The sequence below is a fragment of the Grammomys surdaster genome, unplaced genomic scaffold (assembly GCF_004785775.1).
Source record: "Grammomys surdaster isolate TR1022 unplaced genomic scaffold, NIH_TR_1.0 167, whole genome shotgun sequence".
In the NCBI taxonomy this organism is placed as follows: domain Eukaryota; kingdom Metazoa; phylum Chordata; class Mammalia; order Rodentia; family Muridae; genus Grammomys; species Grammomys surdaster.
The window spans coordinates 12014303-12035158 of NW_021604615.1; positions in this window are offsets into that span (position 1 = coordinate 12014303).

The following is a 20856-nucleotide window of genomic DNA, read 5'->3' on the forward strand; positions in this document are numbered from 1 at the left end:
GCTTAGTTTCTGTTTCCATGATCTATCCATTGCTGAGAGTGGGGTGTAGAAGTCTCCCAGTATTATTGTGTGAGGTGCAATGTGTGTTTTGAGCTTTAGTAAGATTTCTTTTATGAAAGTCAATGCTCCTGTATTTGGCGCATAGATATTCAGAATTGAGAGTTCATGTTGGTTGACTTTTACTTTGACAAGTATGAAATGCCCTTCCTTATCCTTTTTTATAGCTTTAAGTTGAAAGTCGATTTTATTCAATATTAGAATGGCTACTCCTGCTTGTTTCTTAGGGCCATTTGCTTGAAAAATTGTTTTCCAACCTTTTACTCTAAGGTAGTGTCTGTCTTTGTCACTGTGGTGGGTTTCCTGTAAGCAGCAATAAGCTGGGTCCTGTCTGCATATCCAGTCCGTTAGCCTATGCCTTTTTACTGGGGAATTGAGTCCATTGATGTTAAGAGATATTAAGGAGAGGGTGTTGTTGCTTCCTGGCATTTTTACTAATAGTGGAGACATCGTTTGTGTGGTTATCTTCTTTTGGGTTTGATGGAAAAGGATTATTTTCTTGCTCTTTCTAGGGTATGATTGCCCTCCTTGTGTTGGAGCTTTCCTGCTATTATCCTTTGTAGAACTGGATTTGTGGGAAGATACTGTATAAATTTGGTTATGTCATGTAATATCTTAGTTTCTCCGTCTATGGTAATTGAGAGTTTTGCTGGGTAAAGTAGCTTGGGCTGGCATTTATGTTCTCTTAGGGTCTGTATGATATTTGTCCAGGATCTTCTGGCTTTTATAGTATCTGGCGAGAAGTCAGGTGTAATTCTGATAGGTTTGCCTTTATATGTTACTTGGCCTTTTTCCCTTACTGCTTTTAAAATTCTTTCTTTGTTTTGTGCATTTTGTGTATTGATTATTATGTGACGGGAGGTATTCCTTTTTTGATCTAGTCTGTTTGGTGTTCTGTAGGCTTCTTGTGTGATTATGGGCATCTCATTCCTTAGGTTAGGGAAGTTTTCCTCAATAATTTTGTTGAAGATATTTACTGGCCCTTTAAGTTGGGAATCTTCACTCTCATCTATACCTATTATCCTTAGGTTTGGTCTTCTCATTGCATCCTGGATTTCCTGGATATTTTGTGTTAAGAACTTTTTGCATTTTGCATTTTCTTTGACAGTTGTATCAATATTTTCTAAGGTATCTTCTGCACCTGAGATTCTTCCTTCTATTTCTTGTATTCTGTTGGTGATGCTTGTGTCTATGACTCCTGATTTCTTTCTTAGGTTTTGTATCTCCAGGGTAATCTCCGTTTGTGATTTCTTTATTGTTTCTACTTCCATTTTTATGGCCTGGATGGTTTTGTTCAATTCCTTCATTTGTTTGTGTGTGTTTTCTTGTAATTCTTTAAAGGATTTTTGTGTTTCTTTAAGGACTTCATCCTGTTTTCCTGTGTTCTCCTCAAGTTTTTTGATAGTGTTATTTATTTCCTTCTTATAGTCCTCTAGCATCATCATTAGAAGTGATTTTAGATCTGGTTCTTGTTTTCCTGGTGATATGGGGAGTTCAGGACTTTCTAATGTGGGAGAACTAGGTTCTGATGATGGCAAGTACCTTGGGTTGCTGGTGCTTGTGTTCTTGAGCGTGCCTTTTGCCATCTGGATTACCTTTGTGCTATCTGTGCTGTCTCTGACTGGGGCCTGTCTTTCCTATTATCTAGGTTGTGTCAGAACTGTTTGGGATGGGTTTTGCTGCTGGGGTTAGAGCTGAGGCCCAAGATGTGCTCCGTGCTCAGGTGGAAACCGGGAGGGGCCCAGGCTCCGGGTCAGGAGTGGGTTCCTGGGTCCCAGTGGGTCCCGTTTGCTCCCTGATTGGGGGCAAGTGTTGCCACCTCCTAGCCTAAGATACTGCTTGAGTTAGAGCTACTGAGAGCCCCCACTTCCTCTGGATTCTGTGAGATTGGGTGCAGAGCTGACTCCCGGGATCTGCGAGTGCTCGGGCCTGGAAGGAACCCGCGCTCCGGGCCAGGGAGTGAATTCCTGGGTGCCAGTGGGTCCCGGTTACTCCCTGTTTGGGGGCAGGTATTGCCACCTCCTAGCCTAAGATAATGCTTGGCAGAGAGGTCCTGAGAGCCCCGCTTCCTCCGGATTCTGTGAGATTGGGTGCAGAACTGCCTCCCGGGATCTGCGAGTGCTTGGGCCCAGACCAGATGGAGTCCCTGCTCCGGGCCAGGAGCGAATTACTGGGTCCCAGTGGGTCCCAGTTGCTCCCTGTTTGGGGCAAGTGCTGCTTTTTCCTTACCTGGGATGCTGCCTGAGTTAAAGCTTCTGGGAGTCCCTCTTTCTCTCGGTTTTCTGGGGTTGGGTATGGAACTGCCGCCTGTGACCTGCTGGATGCTAGGGCCCAGACCGGAAGTCCGTGAGGTTGGTTCTAACACTGAATTCTGTTCATTGTTCCCTGAGCTGAGGAGTTAGAAGCAACCTATTCTGTACATGCCTATAGTCTAGTTCCAGCCAAAAATCCCTACTCTAAATGCTATCTGAATCCAAGTATGAGCAACACCACACCAAATGTTAATCCATGCTGACTCTGCAGAAAAATTTCCAGCATTTGTAGTCCAGGGTGGATATTCACGAATAAGTCATTGTGTCCTTAGTACATGACAACCTGAATCCCATCTAGTGGTATCTGCATATGGCTATAGTTATCAGTGACATCATAGTTTTTGGAATAACTTTGCCTTTGACAGATTCTCTTATCTACCTCCCTCATGCTCTGTACCAGCTAACAAACCCATCAGGAAGAAGTCCTGTGAAGTTGACTGTATGTCTTTGTGTCCTGACATGACTATATAATAATATCATTTCTGTGTGAAGTGCTCCGCTGGAATCACTGTGGAGTGAGCAAGGGCATGAAAACCAAGCAGTGCATGAAACTGCAGCAGGATGGCATTTTAGGAAAGTTGGTAATGATAACAAAAGAAGGAAGAATGAGTGAAAGAAAGACTGGAGCTGCTGCTGTCCAGTGCAATGTGAGCTACTAAGTCTGACAGAATAGAATGATGGTTATGTTGAGTGATTCATCCTGTTCTGCAGGGTCTGGGGAGATGATAGAAGACTCTCTATTCCTTCCCTTTTCTCTCTTCCATCGGCCAGTGCAAGAGCCTCTGAATTGTGACCCTTGCTAAGCTAGGTTAGTAAAATCATCAGAGGTGTTACAAAGAGAGGGATGTAACTCAACGTGCTTTTCTTTTCCACTGATACAATCAACATGCCTGGCTTCATGGACCTCTTTCATAAGTTCCTTGTGACAGTAGAATACACGAATATTTTAATATTATTTCTTGGCACATACATACATACATACATACATACATACATACATATGAAAGCAATTTCAGAAATTCAGAGAGTTGACCAAATACTAAATTTTGTAGCGAATTTCTTGTGAAACATGTTTGTAAAGAACACATGGGATTAAATGACATTATTTAAATATGTTTTCTTGGATTTGGAGAAGTTTTCAGTTAGAGTGGACAATATGGAGGTCCCTCAAAAACACTAAAAGTATATGCCCAAGGCCTGTAGTGTCATATTGGGCAATTACAGAAAAGCCTCTGCACCCCACACAGTGACAATTCAACATCCATATTTACTGATGCTCCTTTCACAAGATCCAGGAAGCAGAATCAGACAAGATGACCATCAGGAGATGAGTAGACAGTGAAAGAATGAAAGTACATAATGAATATTATTTGGCCATATTAAAGAAACAATTCCCCCCCCACACACACACACAAACACATACACAAGTGGCAAAATCTGCAGGAAAGTGGATATAACTGCAAGACATTATATTGTGTGAAATATTTGAAGTTCATCACTGCAAAAACTGTATGTGCTCTCTCCAAAATGAATTATAGTCTCTAACTGTAAATTTGTGTGTCCTGATGGAGCTAATTTGAGTGAAGATCCAGGAACACAGAAAGATACCTGTGAGACTAGAAAAGAAGAGGCTTCCTTTAAGTGGTATGTGTTAGGGGACACCAGGCACAATGAGGAAAGTGAGGAAGGGTCATGGTGGAAAGAGTCATGGCAGGAAAGGTGAGCATCAACCAAAATACACAAAAATCCTACATGGAAACTTGTTACTCTACAAGCAAGGTTTTTATTTGTTTTGTTTTGTTTTGTTTTGTTTTTAAGATATCAAAATATAATGCATCTGTTTGGTAGATTGCAATTTAACTCTTTAGTCAGAAAGACTAAAGTTTCCAGTTGGGGAGGAATGTAGAAACTTCATTTTAATATTTATATATTGATTGATTGTGCTGAGTAGGAAGGGGGAATGTCAGTACAGGGATCAGAGGACAGAACTCTCATGTTCTCCTATGGGGGTCTCAGAAAGGCACTCAGGTGATGCCTTTGCTCACTCGATTGCAAAGCAAAATAGAGCCTTGAGTGCCACCTCAGGAGTCTTCCCTCTGCTGATGGGGAGAGAATTGGGATTGGAAGGAACATGAGTCAGCCCTTCCCTGTCAGTGTGGCTAAATCTAGGAGAATAAGAGGACTGAAGTGGCCTCCTCACATCCTGGTCTATCTTTGTTTACTTTCAAGAAATATACTCTAGTGTAGTTCTGTCCTGGGTTCTTATATGTGGGCAGGGCAGTTCCAGAACCTCATAAGAAGAGAGTCCCAAGAAAGGGGCCAGTGTAGACAGTAAGCAGAGCAGTGAGAAAGCAAACGGTTTGATGTAACCAAGAGAAGGCAGTTTAGAGGGAGTGTGGGTTCATTACTACATCCCTGCTAACCTGGCTGACAGAGCTTCTGTCTCCAGGGAGCCAGTCCAAGCTCATTGCCAAGGACAACCTCTCAGAGAAGGAAAGCAAGACTCCCAGGTCAAGCTCTCCTGCCTCCTCCTCTCAGGTCAGGATATAGAAGAGAGTCATAGGAATAGCCTCAATTGTTGAGTATCTGAAGTTCTAAATCTCCAAGGCTATGCCACAGAGGGGAACTTTTCCATCAAAGAAAAGTGAGCACAGAGAGAGGGAGAGAATGGCAAACTTGGGAGAAAATTACAGTGTTCTCTAAGATGAACCATCAAGGAAATAATTTCCACAAGGGGGGTTTTGCCCCAAGGAAGAGCTGTCATTTTAAAATGCAAGATTTAACATACAGTTTTAGATAATTTTCTGAAGTGTGTTGAAAGTTGTCGTGCTCCCCAGGGAAACACTTTTACTTTTAGTAGAGAAAATAGTGTCCCTTCCTGTGATTGCAAATGGAAACATTTTAATTTACTTGCCAAGCCAGGGGTGATTTCCCTGTAACTGTATGCATGCATGTGTACACACACATACACACATACACACACACACACACACACACACACACACACGTCATTTTATACTGTAATCATAATTACATCCGATCCCACAATAATATAGGCAGAGGTCTGTTTTTTCTTAGAAAAGTTCTGCTTTTCTAATTTAATCTAATATTCATACATCAGAGCAATGACTGCAGTCTTAAGTTTATAGGAGACAGGACTTAATCAATACACACCTTGTTTTTTATGTAGTATGGCTGGTCTCGGGCCTTTTGGAACACAAGAGTATACCTGGGGTTCTTAAACACATCAATGTTTTCAGAGATAGAGACAGTCCATTTTGTGCAATCATTTTAGCTCCATGAATGTCCTGCATTCTCACTGACAGAATATAATGACTGAGGAAACATCAAGGGAGAAACAATTTAAGTATTGTTGCTTTAAATTTGTTTCCTTCTATTCTATCTGTATGCATGAGAGCCGGGACATATGTAAGTACACTATGTGTGTGCCTTGTGCCTGTGGAGACCAGAAGAGGAGTTACAGGTGGTTGTGAACTCCCTGACACAGGAGCTGGGGAACAAATCTGAGTCTTTCATATTAGCAGGAAGTGACTTTAATATTAGTCATCTCTCTAGTCCCAACTATCAGTTTTATAGTCTATCTTTTTCACTGTGTGAATTTCAGACTGGCTCTGACTCCATGTCTTTAGTGAGGAGAAACTCTAGATGGAAACCCAGACTGACTTCACCTTCCTGGGACTCTCATGCCTTCACAAGACCCAACGTCTCTCCAAAGTCTAGTGGAATCAGGATTGACATTGGATTATCTTCATAAGGTAAAGTCTTCAAATTCCAACATTTATATTTCATGAGGCTTAGTGGTTGATATGTTGTATGTGTTACATGGAAAAATATAATTTATGATCAGTTTACAGGCAATTTAAGACCTTAAATAACACATATGTGTGACATACACATAATCCTAGATATATACTTATACACACTTATACTACAAGGATATTGCAATCAACTTATGTCCCTTCTTCTTCCTAAATTCTAGTAATTACTGGTATATGGATCAGGTAGAAAATTCTACATGTAAAAATTAAGAAATGAAACATCTAAAATTTTAAAAGAAATTCAAGAGACTTAGAGAAAGGAATGTACAGAATTCAAATTTTGATTTCAGCCTAATATTATCTGCGACTAAGCAAACAGTGTGAGACTGTTATGTTTTCATTAAGTCATTATTTGACATATCCTAAGATTTTTGAGTTTGTAGAACCTGTGTTTCTAGAACACTGATTGGCACGTGCATTTATTTTAAGCCATCTTCTTATCCATCATAAAATATCTACCAGCAATGAGGATTACAGGCTAATTTTTATATGTTTCATATAATTAATATAATAAAATTTTATATTTTTTGCCAAGTATTTCCACAAGTGAATGTAGTGAGATTCAAATTGAATACTACTTCAAACCTTTTTTGATTTGAAAGCATCAAAGCCACAGATTAGAGTTGGTTCTTTTTTCTTCCTCTTCCAAGAAGAAGAAAATACTCACAGTCTTCTTGATGTCATCTAGTACTCCTCTTGTCAAGGAAAACAACAAAATTAGCATTCTGTTATAGCCAGCAACTACATCTCTTGTGTTTGTTTAAAGCTAAACTATGAATGTGTTTTCTGGCTCATGTCTGGGTACAAGATGGTATTGGGAGATTTTTCTTGCAAGTGACCCTCACTGACAGGATCTCCACTATCCCATATTCTTTCCAATGAAAAGACTCCACCGTCATCTAGATTTTCATTGCCACCACAGCTAGCCCTGAAAGAAGATGACCAGGAAAGTAGAAGAAGGGAGGAAGAAAAGAAAGATACAGAATTTCTTTTATTAAAAATATTAGTCGTTTGAGAACTTTGCACAATGTGTTCTGATTGTAATGATGCTCCGTCCTCCAACTTTTCTCAGACACATCTTTCTCCCTTCCCACTAAACTCTGTGTCCTGTTCCTCCTATAAAGACCAATTTGTGCTACCAAATATGCTAGGATACATGGCCCTTCACTGAGGCTTAGTTACTTTATCAGGGATAGAGAAATCTAACGTGTCCTTTCCTGGTTAGATACTTGACTAAGGAACTTCGTGCCCGATTTCCTTCTTTAAGCCTGTACCTGGAGTAGATGCATGAAAGCCATCCTCGCTTTTCTTTCTTAAGAAATAGTCACACAATTGCTATAATATGGGGGAACCTGAGGAATCACACTCATATCGTTTCTGCAAGTATTTAAATTCTGCTGAAAGAGAAGTAGTCATTTTTGACATCTGATCTTATCTTTGGTTTAAAAAACTCAGCAAATTTGTTCATGTCATGAATAATCCTCAAATTTCCAAAACTGCTACTTCATATGGACAGGTAAAATAGTGGATTCTATTCAGAACAAAAGAGACATATGTGCCATGGTTTTGTATTTAGATGTGTCACTGCGCACATCTTGTGGAAGTCTCACCCTCCATTTCACGGGTGAGGTTTCCCTAGCATGGGGAGAATGCAGTGGGCATGGGAGCAGGGATGACAGTTCTCTATATGACAGCACACATTCAATATTTTGACCTTCATTGCGTGATCTGTTCCCCGGATGTTAGAAAGAGTACTTGCAAGGGAATATTTTAGAAGTCCAAATCTGTTCCAATAGGCAAAGAAGGCTTTGAATGTGGTGGTCACTCAGTACTGCCTGTGCTGAGATTTTACTGAGGAAAAACTGCCAATGTATTCACAATTTCTTATAGGCAGCTATTTGGAGCAAGAGTGTAGCATGGTAATTTCTTATGATAAAAAGGTTTCCTCTATAATTGAGGCTGGCACTGAACTGGAGAGCCTTCTGCCTCAGCCTGAGTACTGTGATTACAGGTATGTACACCACACTAGATGATAACTCTTACTAAAACTTGATTGAGAAATAGGCTGTACCCCTGGCATGTTATACATTTTAACTTGCTTTCCCAAATCTTTGTGAAAAGGAAATATCATCCCCAAATAAGATATAAAGAGTTTAATACTCAAGGACAGATGGCCTCTCCAAGACTCAAGTGTCAAGGACTCTGAGGGTAAATGTGTTCTCCTGCTGAGGCACACACCTCTTTTGCAAGAGGGATTCTGATGCAGAATGATGTTCATGTCTGATTGGATTTGATTTTAAGGAGTTCTTTGATTGTATGGTATTTGCTCTCTTTCTCCTTTTGCACTTAGTGCTTGCAGTCTTCAGGGATTATCAGATAGAAATGAGATGGATAAAAATGATGACCTCTGCCCTTGGCAGTACAAAATACTCCACCTGGTTAGTGAGGGCATATCTTTCCCCATTGTTACTTTGTGTATAAATTTCCTTAGTGAAGGAGTGTGTCCTGAAGTACTTACGCTTGATACTTCTGTCATCACTGGAGTGTCACTACCTCCTCCACCCAGGGAGTGGGTCAGCCTAAGAACATGCACTGCCAGGGTTTTTATTTATTCAGATAATGAAGTAGGATGTATCTCAGGACATACTACATATCATAGTGGCCCAAATTGCTTGTGCAATTCCATGTTTTTTTAAGATACCATCTAATTTACCATTATCATTCAGAGTAACTTCATTTTCCCTGGTGGAGCACTGGAAATTACTGTAACTTATAATTTTGTGGTAATTACAGAGAGAACTCACATAATTAGTACAAGATCACTGTTCTATTTATTTTCCCAAATGAATCACATCCTTAGGACAGGAAACCCTTATGTGTAGTTTTAAGGTATTGAGTTACTATCTACAGACCTGCTGATGTCTTAATACATAACAATCTTTTTTTTTTTTTTGCTTCTATTTTCTTCTAGAACATTCTACCTGGCCAAAATAAGGAAATGGGGATAAGAATACACGGAAATTCTTGAAATCTGGGTATGCCTGAATTATCTGAGTTCTAACTACATGAGGTGTAAGCACACGTGTGACTTTCTTCTTAGCAATTCCAACTATGTGATGTCAAATTTTCACATGAAATACAAAATGAACATGATATGAAAATGTGAATCTGAAATACTACCAACTCCAAAACTTTAAAATATGATATCATGTGAAGGGTCAAAATAAGAACACAGCGAAAAACAAGACAACAGAAAAATACAATCACAGGTGTATTAAAATAGTCCACCAATTTCATGAAAGATACACTAAACTTCTATGAAACAAATAAGTTTCATGTTTAGAATTGAGGCCCATACTGATGACACCTCATTATACATGTGCAAGTGTTTCAAAACTGAAATAGGAAAGACTTCTGGTCCCAAGCATTTGGAACAAGGGGTGTGCAAGGCTGGGGACCTAGCTTAGTTGGTCAAGTGCTTGCCTAGTATGCATGAAATTCTTGGTTAGTGCCCAGAACTACACTAAACTGGATTAGTGGTACATGCCTGTAAGTCAGAACTGGAGTTTATTGACATTCTCAGTTACATGGAGAATTTAAGGACAGCCTGAGATATATGAGACCATACCCTCTACTTCTCCCCACCCCTTCAAAAAATTATTAGGGACATTGAGATTGTATGTATACATGCAACAAAAAATGTTCCTTTCCATTCAGAGCACAGACCATACGTGTCCTCTCTTCCATAGAGACAGTGATCCCCACAGTACTTAAACTCCAAACTCCCTAAATTTCACGTTCCTTTTAAATTAACACTGGATGTAAACAGCCTCTCGTTGATAGTAGAACCATGGATTGTGTGCTCTAGTCCCTCCAAATGCTACTCTCTAAATCCATTGCTCTTTTGTTTCAAAATCTCATAAAATCTTGTTTTATTTCATCTCCCTGTGAACAAGCTCTTCTACATGTTGTAAGGTATTCAGTAGATTTCAAAGCTAAAATGATCAGATTTATTTTTTTTAAGTATTGGCATCTGTCATGAGAAAGGACATGGTGGAAATCTATGAGAATGCATAAAGGCTGACTCAGGAGCTGGACTACTACAGAAATGCACACGGACAGCTGGAGGACCTGTGGATGTGCCCATGAGCAGAGCAGAAAGAGGGGGCACTCAACAAGGAGTCCATTGAACAGTAACCAGTGAAGCTGCTTTTCAATGTGGAAATAAGTGATAAATATAAATCAGCATTCAACTCAAATTGGTGGGTGGTCTTCTCACAAGGTCCCACCCCTAGATGAAGAGCTACAGGTGGTTAATGGCTATCGAGAGAGCATTAATCAGTCAGCTCCAGGAACGAGCCCCTGGTATATTATCCAGTCGTAGGTGCTCAGCCTTAAACACATATACATACGAGCAAGACTAAATGAACTCAGCAGAAACGTGTATACACATACACATACATACATACATACATACATACATACATACACACACACACACACACACACACACACAGGACAGAGACAGAGAAACAGGAATGGCAGAGGAAGTAGGATAGAACACGAGAAGAGTTGGGTGAGGAAGGAAAGAGGATAGGAGCAATGTAAATATAGAAAAAGAGTAAACATTAATTTTAAAAGAAAAATATAAGGAAATTAAAACCGCAGACATTTTTCCATGATGTAATGCCACTAATGAGCTTTGGGCTGAATGATTAATGTCACAAAGATCAAGAAGTTCAAATAAATCAATCTCCTCAACAATATCCTCATAATTTGCTAGACTTTGCATCATCCAAACTATAAACAACCCACAAAATTACATCTCAGATAAGGTGACCTCCAAAACAACTAAGCAGAACTAATAATCTTCCCTCTCTCATAGCACACCACAGATTCTCAATTCCTTCTTTGATCCTTAATACCTTATTTGTCATTATTTTATTTTGCTCTTTGTCCCATACCAAACATCTCCAGGGTACAGGCCCGGGCCTCCCTTCCTCCACGGGGATTCTCAGCATGGCACTTGCTGCTCAGAAGGCATTCAGTTGTCTGCTTAAAGAAAGGCAGGGATGAATACTAAATATGATTTGCTTACAATATAATCTTTGTTCTTGATTCACTTTTCATAAGACAAGAGAGAAAACACATTACTGGGTTTTGAGAGACGTGCATGTGTTTAATATGTCTGTAACAAGGACTACTGTCACAAAGATCTCTGCTTCAAGGAATGTTGGAAATGTCGGAATGATTTCTATTTCTTCTTCCTCTCCTTCTGAGACTTCTGGCTTCTTAGTTGATACACTGTGCTGGCTATCGTCAATAACAAGTATAATGATTGACTTTTGCTAACAGAGTCTAAAAATTACAGATTTATGTTCATGATATCTATTTCAAACACATAAACACACACACACACACACACACACACATACACACACGTACGATGGGATAACATTGTAATTGATCATACCTCATTACCCAATGTAAATTAACTTTTAGTCCCAAAATATACAGTTCTGATATTTTGTGGGAACTTGCAACACACTTAACTGAGCTCTTGGGTGATAGGATGATGCTATAGTCTTCCAGAAGTTTCCATAGTGGCAAGTTGAGACTGGACCTGTGTGTAACAAACAGACTGGACCTGTGTGTAACAAACCAGAGGCCTCTTTCCTGTTGGAGGGCCTAAGATTGTTTGCTACTTGGGTATGAATCATGACAAACGGGGTTACTTTATTGCCACTCTGGATTTGAGAGCGCATTCTGCAGTTCAAAAATAATGAGGAATAAGTTCTGGAGAGATTGATCCATCATTTAAAACTCTGGTTGCTCTCGCAAAGAACCTGGGTTCAAATCCCAGCACCCACATGACTGCTCATAACTGTCTCTAACTCCAGTCCCAGGGGCTCCAGTGCCTTCTTCTGGTCAACTTGGGCACTGCACTCACATGGTTCACAAACATACAAACTGGTAAAACACTCGTATACATTTTGTTTTCAAGTTAAAATACTGAGGAATCTAGCAACCTGAAATAGATTAGAATCAAGTTTACAGCTCAATCTCACCAAAACAATTTCCACATTTTTTTCTCCTGTACAAGCCATCTGGGGGAAATCCAGGGGTTTCTCCTATGCAGCTGCAATGGCAGTTCTAGAGACAAGTGTCAAAACAGGGTCCCAGATACAGTACCCCAGGAGGCCTGCTGTGTGCTGGGCAATCCTGGGAGAGCATAGTAGGCTCTATTGTAAGTACTTCTTCCCTGTCCCTCCCTTCATCTTTCATGTGGAATATTCCGAACTGATCTAATCAGTGGTGCAGGATGGGCTTGCTAACAGTAGTTACATTGAAAAAAGAAACAAAATGTGGAACATTATTTTGGCGTCTGTGAGAGCAGGAAATATAGGGGATGGGAAAAGTTGCTCTGCTCCTAAGTCCTAGGTCCTTTGGTTGGACTGCAACATGATTTTATGTTATCTCAAATTAATAATAAAAACAATTCTTATGGAAAGACTTGAGGAGGGCCAAATGGCTGAAGCTTAAGGCAGCCCAGCTATGGAAGGTAACTGGACATTTGGAAAGAGGAGGAAAGGTCTATGAACGAAGACTGCCATGCTGGTCGGAATTTCTCATAGTCAAAGACACTTGGGATATTCTTTTCCTGGTCTGGGTACCTTCACTAGTGACAAGTTCCAACATAGATATAAAATTTAATTTAAAAAAATGACAATACTTTATTTTAGATAGCTAGGGAGAAATTAAAGGATTTACCGTCAATGTGATGGTTAAGAAAGGAAGCAACTTGGGGTTTCCTTTGGTTTTGTATGACCTTAGGGATGCTATGTCCGGAATCCCAAGAATAAAATTGATAAATACTCCAGGGTTGTGGTGGACCCGGGTTTTATCTCCACTCACTGCTGTGTGATACATCCTGACAAATTTGCTTCCACAAATGACTTAAGATGGTGATGAAGCATGATCAAATCCTTGGTGTGGTACCACTGAGGCCACAAGGAGCATTTTACATACTAATTCACTCAGGCTATACAAAGAGCTGAGTCAGACTTAGCCATTAAGAAAGTGCACCTCACTAGATAGATGCGGCTGCTGCTTCCTTTAGCATGTTTAGTTAGATTAACAAGATCAGTCTCTTTCTTATTGACTTTTTGAAACAGCAAATACAGGTGGCAAGAGAACTCAAGGCAGTCTTATGGTATGGCACCTGAGACAACTGAAAATTACTTTTGATTAGAGAACTCACTATAAGGGCAAGCATACATTTGCAAAGTGCCCTGTATACATAGACAGCCTAATCATGTACCTTTAAAGCACACTGGGAAATGAAAAGAATAAGCATGCAAATATATAATTGAAAGCAACACATTTGTACATTGCTCTTGGAGTGAGGAAAAAAAAGAGTTCTTTTTGCTCTGTGCACTGGGGTTTGCACAGCTCACCCTCATCCTGCACCTTCAGGGAAGAGTGAAGGGATTGTATCCTATAATTAGTGTCAACTTGGGTACAAGCTAACCTCCAGATCTTCAAATAGTTTTCCTTGAATTCTGTAAATGATAGGAACTCTTGCAAATATTTAAGGTTCATGTTTCAGGGAGTAGATGCCCAGGTTTTCACCTGCTCATAAACATAGTTGCACATGCATTTATGTGTCACATGAACGGGCTTTTCATTAATGTAAGTCAGTGACAAAAACCTAATATTTAAAATGCCAGGCAGATGTCAAGAAAGTATAGGCAGATTCTTGTATTTCAGTTCAGACAAACTACCACAAAATTTCCAACTGTGAATTCAAGAGAAGAGGAATGATCATCTTCTTGGAGACTGAGTATAATCTTGCTCTTCTGTTTGACCCTGAAGCAGAGAGCAGAGACATCTCTGTTCCCAGATAATTCCACTGCATGTGGGAGAGAATGTTGAACATACTGGTCTGCCCATCAACTCATCAGAGGGATTTATCAATCAAAGCCTTCATCAAATAAAAGAGAAGAAACATGACAGATTTTTGTCTATGTAAAAAGCAAATTTAAAATAATGTGGAATATTCTAGAAAGGTTATTTTAAAAACAAGTTTGTCTTCCCATAGAGGAAGGGAGACATACTTTAAATGTTTGGGCAATCTCTTCTTGATTTTCTCATCAGGTCATGCTGCTTAATTGAGAAAACAGCCTTCCAAGAAGACATAAAAATCATGTACAAAAACAAGAACAAAACTGGCCAACATCATGTGTCTTTGTTAGGGTAAGCAGCTTAGTGGATATGGATGGCATGTGAATGAATTCTGGAGACCATGTGTGCCAAGCACCACTCCAGCTGGCCCTGCAGGCAGCACAGATCAAAGAAAATAAATTAGATCTTGGAGCCAGGCAGATCTGGGCATAGAGTACACGTTTGAAGCTCTACTACTCCATAACTGGATAACTCTAGATGGATAAGCTAACATTTGGGCTCCTCAGTTGTTATGTTACATAAAATCATTCTCTGGTTATTCTGATAGTAATGATTAATTTTTTGAATTATCTCTGACAATCAATAGTTTTACAATAGGTGGAAGTAACTAGCTGTCATAGAAGAAGAGTAAAGTGTAGAGAATGGATATGGTTGTCCTGATCAACTCCCATGCCTCACACCAGAACTGATGCTAAAGAATACAAGGGTCATGGGTCCAACAGAGTTTGGAAAGGAAGGATTTGTCTGAAGGATATTTGTGATGATCGATCAGTGAAAAGAGATCTGGGTAGATACTACAGTGATGTCTCAGACCATGAATCCCCTCTCTACTCAATAACTGTTTTACTGCTGTGACAGCGTGCCTGACAGAAGGAACGTAAGGGAAGAAAGTATGTTGTGCTTTACAATTCAAGCAGGAAGGCACGGGCAGCCCATGATGTGAGGTTGCTGGTTACATGGCATCTTGAGTTACCCAACTCAACAGAAGACAGGAACCCAACAGAAGACAGGAAGTGAGGCTGGGCTATCAAACCTCAAGGCCCAGCTTCAATGACTCACCTCCTCCAGCAAGGCTCTGTGTCCTAAAAGTTCTCCGACTATTTAAAACAGTGTCACTGACTGGGGAGCAAATGTTCAAATCTTTGAGCCTATAGAGAACATTTCATATTCTAACCACACACCATTCTCTTCTTTGGCACATGTTGAACTGAAGGCATGTGGCAGTGTTCTCGGGCTCCTGTCTCCTGCCTCTTGCCTGTCTTTCTTTACTAAGGAACCATAACGATGAGCATTGGCATTCTCCAAAGTAGTCCATAATACCTGCAAAAGGACACTGATTCTGTTCTCCTTCTCTTTTGCCTATCTTCACTCCAGAGAGATCTTGCCCCAGGCCAGTGAGAAAAGTGTGCAGAGAGACTTAGAAGATTATGGTACAGTTACTGCTTCCCTTGTGATCATCCTCTATGGCCCATGTGTTTAGCTGCATGGCTATCTGTTCTCCTCTCAGCCTGAGCATAAGAACAGATGCTGCACTGGTTAGTTTTATGTCACCTCAACACAAGTCAGGATCTTCTGGGAAGAGGAAACCTCAACTGAGAAAAATGACTCCACCAGATTGGCCTATATGAAAGCCTATAGGACATTTTCATGATTTATGATTAATGTTGGAGCTCCAGGCTCCAATGTAGGTTGTACCACCCCATACCTATAGTCCTGGGTTGAATAAAAACTGGCTGAGTCCTCCATGGAAAGTAAGCTAGTAAGCAGTAATGCTCTATGGCCTCTGCTTCACTTCCTGCTCTGAATTCTTGCTCCAAGGTTTTGTGCTTCTCTAGCAGTTTGAGCCTGAGCCATGGTAAGCTCAGGGCTGGCATGTCAATGCAGTTTTCTATGTAAGGTTTTAGTGTGGTCAATACACAAGGTTAAAAGAAAACCTCTTTGTAAATGGATCCCTTTGCCACTTATATGGCTGAATTTTAGATTTTTTTTCTCCCAAAATTTAGCTAGCAATCTTGTCTCACACTTTTTTCTCAAATAGTTAACCTTTTTTTTTTTAATTCAACCCATGATACATACTACTGTGAAAAACACTTCACACAACATATTGAAAGATATAGACTCAGATTTATTGAAAAGAAAGGTTGTTTTTATTTTCATTAGGGTTTCCTTGACAATGTTCCATAATTATATATAAAGGAGGCTGAAAATGTAGATTTTTCAGTCTTTTCTTCCTTTATCATTGGTTAATGACTTACTCTGATCCTCTGACTGGCCCTGAATTAACTTTTTCAAGCAACCCCCGACTGTCTCAGGCTCTCCAGTAGCTGGAGCTCTAAGCATGCACCCATAATGATATAATAAACTCTGTTTTTCCTTAAAGCAATGTATGGAACATAACTATTAAGAAATCTGAGACTTTAGATGTTATAAAATGAGATTTCATATGACAACATTTAATCAACACATCTTCTGAGGACGCTTCTACATTTCTTAAAAAGAATTATTGAATTTGCCAAGATCTGTAGTTTTAGAAACTTGTGCTCTTAACAACTGTACCACAATTGTAAAAGATATTTAATGAACAACAATCATCTTTAGTTATAATAATATATTGCTCCTTTTAGGTCATCTGAGTCGCACACTGGTACAGCCTAAGCGTTCATCTTCAGGCCTAATTTAAAATATTCTTACTTAGACTTACTGGTACAAAGTGTGGAGAACCTACTTCTTCAAACCTTCTGAACTTTAAGACTTCTTCAAAACTTCTGAAATAATTACTTGGTAATTATAATCTTCAGATCGTTTTAGTTTTTATTTCATATAGCGATCTTTACTTTGAGGACTGGTGAGTTGACCCAAGAGATAAACCCCAGAGTTTACATGATAGGAGGAGAGAAAAGACCTCTGAGAGGTTTGCTCTGACCTCTACATGTTCACTTGTGTGCCCTCCCTGACCCACCTCCAATAAACAATAAAATGTAAAACTATTATTTTCAGATTGGGATTACCTGTTACTGTGTTCACCGTTACTTCTTAATAAAAGTCTCATTGGATGGAACTCAGCATTTCTCCAAACTTTATTGTATGTTGAGTTAAAAAGTCATCTGTATTCCCAAACCATACTGAACTATACTGAATATGTATTGCTCCTGTACAGCAATATGATTAAAAGGCTCTAGAAAGCTAAACACCCAAGCCTGAATCTCCTCTGCCTCATTTGCCTTATACAGAAAGGAGAGAGAATTTACCAGGCTCAAAATTTATTGTAAATATCAACTAGTTGCTTGAGTTAGACACTGAAACAAAGCCTGGTGAGTTGGAGGATCTGGAAGCCACTGGCTGCTGATCACTGTGATTCAGTACCTCCCTTATCCCTGGTTTCTTGTCTCTCTTTTCATGTCAGTGAATCCTCTGTGAACCACACAGGATCTTTGCCTTTCACACTGAGTCATTCCCCAGAGGCTCCTGCTGGGAATCCTTAAGGACTGAGAGCCTTGTGAGAGCTCGTTTTTCCAGTATATCAGTCTAGGGTAGTATTTTATGTCTCATTATACGAAATTGATTTGTATATGATTCATTATACTATATTTGATATATATATAATACATATTATATGTAGATAGATATCATGATATATCATAATGTAATAAGATATCACAATTCTCTACAACATATAAGAAATACATTATTCCTTGTCTCATGCCAGCCTTTGCTGCATTAAATAATATGGCATAGTTTGTGCCTATTGCACCTGGAAGATTCACTGACTTTTCTGCCAGGGCTAAGCCTTATGCTCTTGTCTGTCTTACTTCTATAATTCTCTATTCTCTCCATCTTTCCAACATCTAAGTTGGTCAAACTTTAAATAGCATTTCCTTCACTCAACCAATGTGTAGCCAAGGTTCACTTTAGACTGTCCTTGTGTGTAGTTCCTTATTGTCTGAAATAAGGGTTTGGACATCATAGACCCCATCAGCCAGACTAAACTTGCTAACTCTTTAGAATGTAGGACCCTTGAAGGAGAGATTAAACCTCAGAGATCATAGTCATTTCCAACAGAAGTGGAAGGAGGCCCCTGCAAACATGAGCTCAAGTGTGTGTGTGTGTGTGTGTGTGTGTGTGTGTGTGTGTGTGTGAGAGAGAGAGAGAGAGAGAGAGAGAGAGAGAGAGAGAGAGATTCATATGTGAAATCTGATATTAGAATAGCATTCAGTTGATACCAAGTCAATGAATCATGCTTGAATGGGCCCACAGGCCAATTAGCAAATAACAAAGATTTTTCAAATTTTCTTAAGTTTTTTCAATATCCAAACAAACCATTATGGTGGATGTGAGACACATCAGAACTAATCTCAGACTTAAAAATAAACTGTATGATGTGGATGCCAGGAAGTGTATGCTGACAGGAGCCTGATATAGCTATCTCCTTAGAGGTCTGCCAGAGCCTGACATATACAGAGGCAGATGCTCACAGCTAACCATGGAATTAATCATGGGGTTCCCAATGGAGGAGTGAGAGAGAAGACTGGAGTAGAAATGGTTTGCAGCCCCATGGGGAGAGCAATAATACCAACCAACCAGAGCTCCAAGAGTCTAAACCACCAGCCTGGGAGCACATAGGCAGGGACCCATGGCTCCACCTGTATATGTAAGGGAGGATGGCATTGTCCAGCATAGGTGGTAAAGGAGGTCCTTGGTCCTGTGAAGGCTGGATGCCCCAGTGTGGGGGAATTTGAGGGTGGAGAGGTAGGAGTGGGCGTGTGGGTAGGGGTACATCCTCATAGAAGCAGGAGGAGGGGGGATGGATAGGAGGTTCCTGGGTGTGTGTTGGGGGAATAGGGTAAGGGAATAACATCTGAAATGTAAATAAAATATCCAATTAAAAACACTTTACTGAAGAAGCCCCAAATACCCTGGCTTTCCTGTTTAGAAGACAGAACTAGTCATCAGCGAAAAGACTCAATCAGTATTAGTATGTAACTGTCCTGGGAAATGTCCCAGCTAAGACACTTCATAGCCTAGTTCTGTTTAGTGATCCAAGTGTAAACTGTTTTTGATGTGTGTTTCTAGCATTGTTTATAAAACTGAGTGGTACTTTGTTTTTATTTTTATTTTTTGGTGTGAGAGAGAAAGAATGGGGGGGGTCGGGTATGTAGAGGGGGTAGAGAGACAGAGTTGGGGAGAGGGGAAAGAATATAATCAAAATATATTATATATGTTTTTAAAAATTAACAAAGAAATCATTTTAATGGTTGCATTATTGTGTAAAAAAAACAAGCTGAGATATTAGAACTAGCACTTTCAGCTTTCCAGAAGACAGCCCATAAGTGACTGCGTTCTGGTAGGACGTTGGGACAGTCATGTGCTCTTCCACAGAATGTTTTCCTGGGACTAAGTGTTCTCTAAGAAAGCTGGTGCTCAGCCTGCAGAACCTCTGTGGCTAGTTACCTGCTAGGCTTCGTCCCATCTCAATTGTCAAGCACTGAGGAATAGATGCTCATAAGCAGTACAGCCAGGGGATGGGACAAGGAGATGGGGGAGGGCTGTGCAAGCCCAATTAGAATTGACTGATAACATTAAAGCCTCTAATTATCGTGGCCCTCCAGACTTGGAGGAATCAGCCCAGGCCACTGAGGTCAGGTGTCAGGAGGGAATAAGGGGGACTGTGGAACCTGCATTCTATCACTAAGAAGCTCTGACTATGTTTGTTTGTTTTTCTTTTTTTTTTTTTTCAGAATTACAAACTTAGGGGTATGAAAAGATCATATTTTCCGGGCTTGCATAGTGTCTGGATTTAATCTAATGTTCAAATGTCACATCCGGCAGGGCATCTGTTCTGGACACCGCTTTACAGTTTCCCACCTCCAAACACCCTGGTTCACCATCTTCTTCAAATCTCCCATTTTCCACAAGGGAACCTCCAGCTCTGAGAAAGCAAAGGACAAGCTCAAAAGTTTCCCTGTTTGCTTGCATCTCTGAAGACGGTGACACAAGAATCATGAAAGTAATTCCCAAGGCAGAAACCGCATTGCAGCAAATTTTCACAAAAATATCCTACTTATTTGTGAACTTGCCTCAATTACATTTATCTGCATCTCCTCGATAACAGTGCATTGTGGGAAACTGAAAGGAAAAGTATGGTCTCAGGATCCCCAAGGTCAAGTTCTAAACACAACGATTTGCTTACCCCAGTAGGAAAAAAGGCAGGGAATAAGAGACAAAGTCAGATAAAGGATGAAGGAGGAGGGGAAGGGAACAAGGGACAGGGGGCCCAGAGTCAGAGAAGGACTGTCTCTGGATAAAGAGGACAACGTCATGGCAGCATATGAAAATGGCAATTTATAAAGGTACAAGGAGAGTCCTGTGCCAGGATGAGTTCCTTTGTTTTGGTCGGGCTTCTTAATTAGGTGAGCCAAAGGAGACTTTTGATTGCTAGACTTCAATACTTTCACAACTGGACCTTGGCAGTCAACCTCAGGAGGAGGAAGTGGCCAAATAAGGGAAGAGACCTTGGTGGCTAGCTTTAGGTAATCTAACAGGTTTTGTTGTTGTTGTTGTTGTTGTTTTAGGCAGGGGAAATGGGAGAGAAGAGTAGGAGCTGCCGGAGCGGAGCCATGCTCCATTACACTACAGTTGACAAGAGTCCCTTCAGAAACTGCTTGCCTTGTTGACCTGAGAAACAG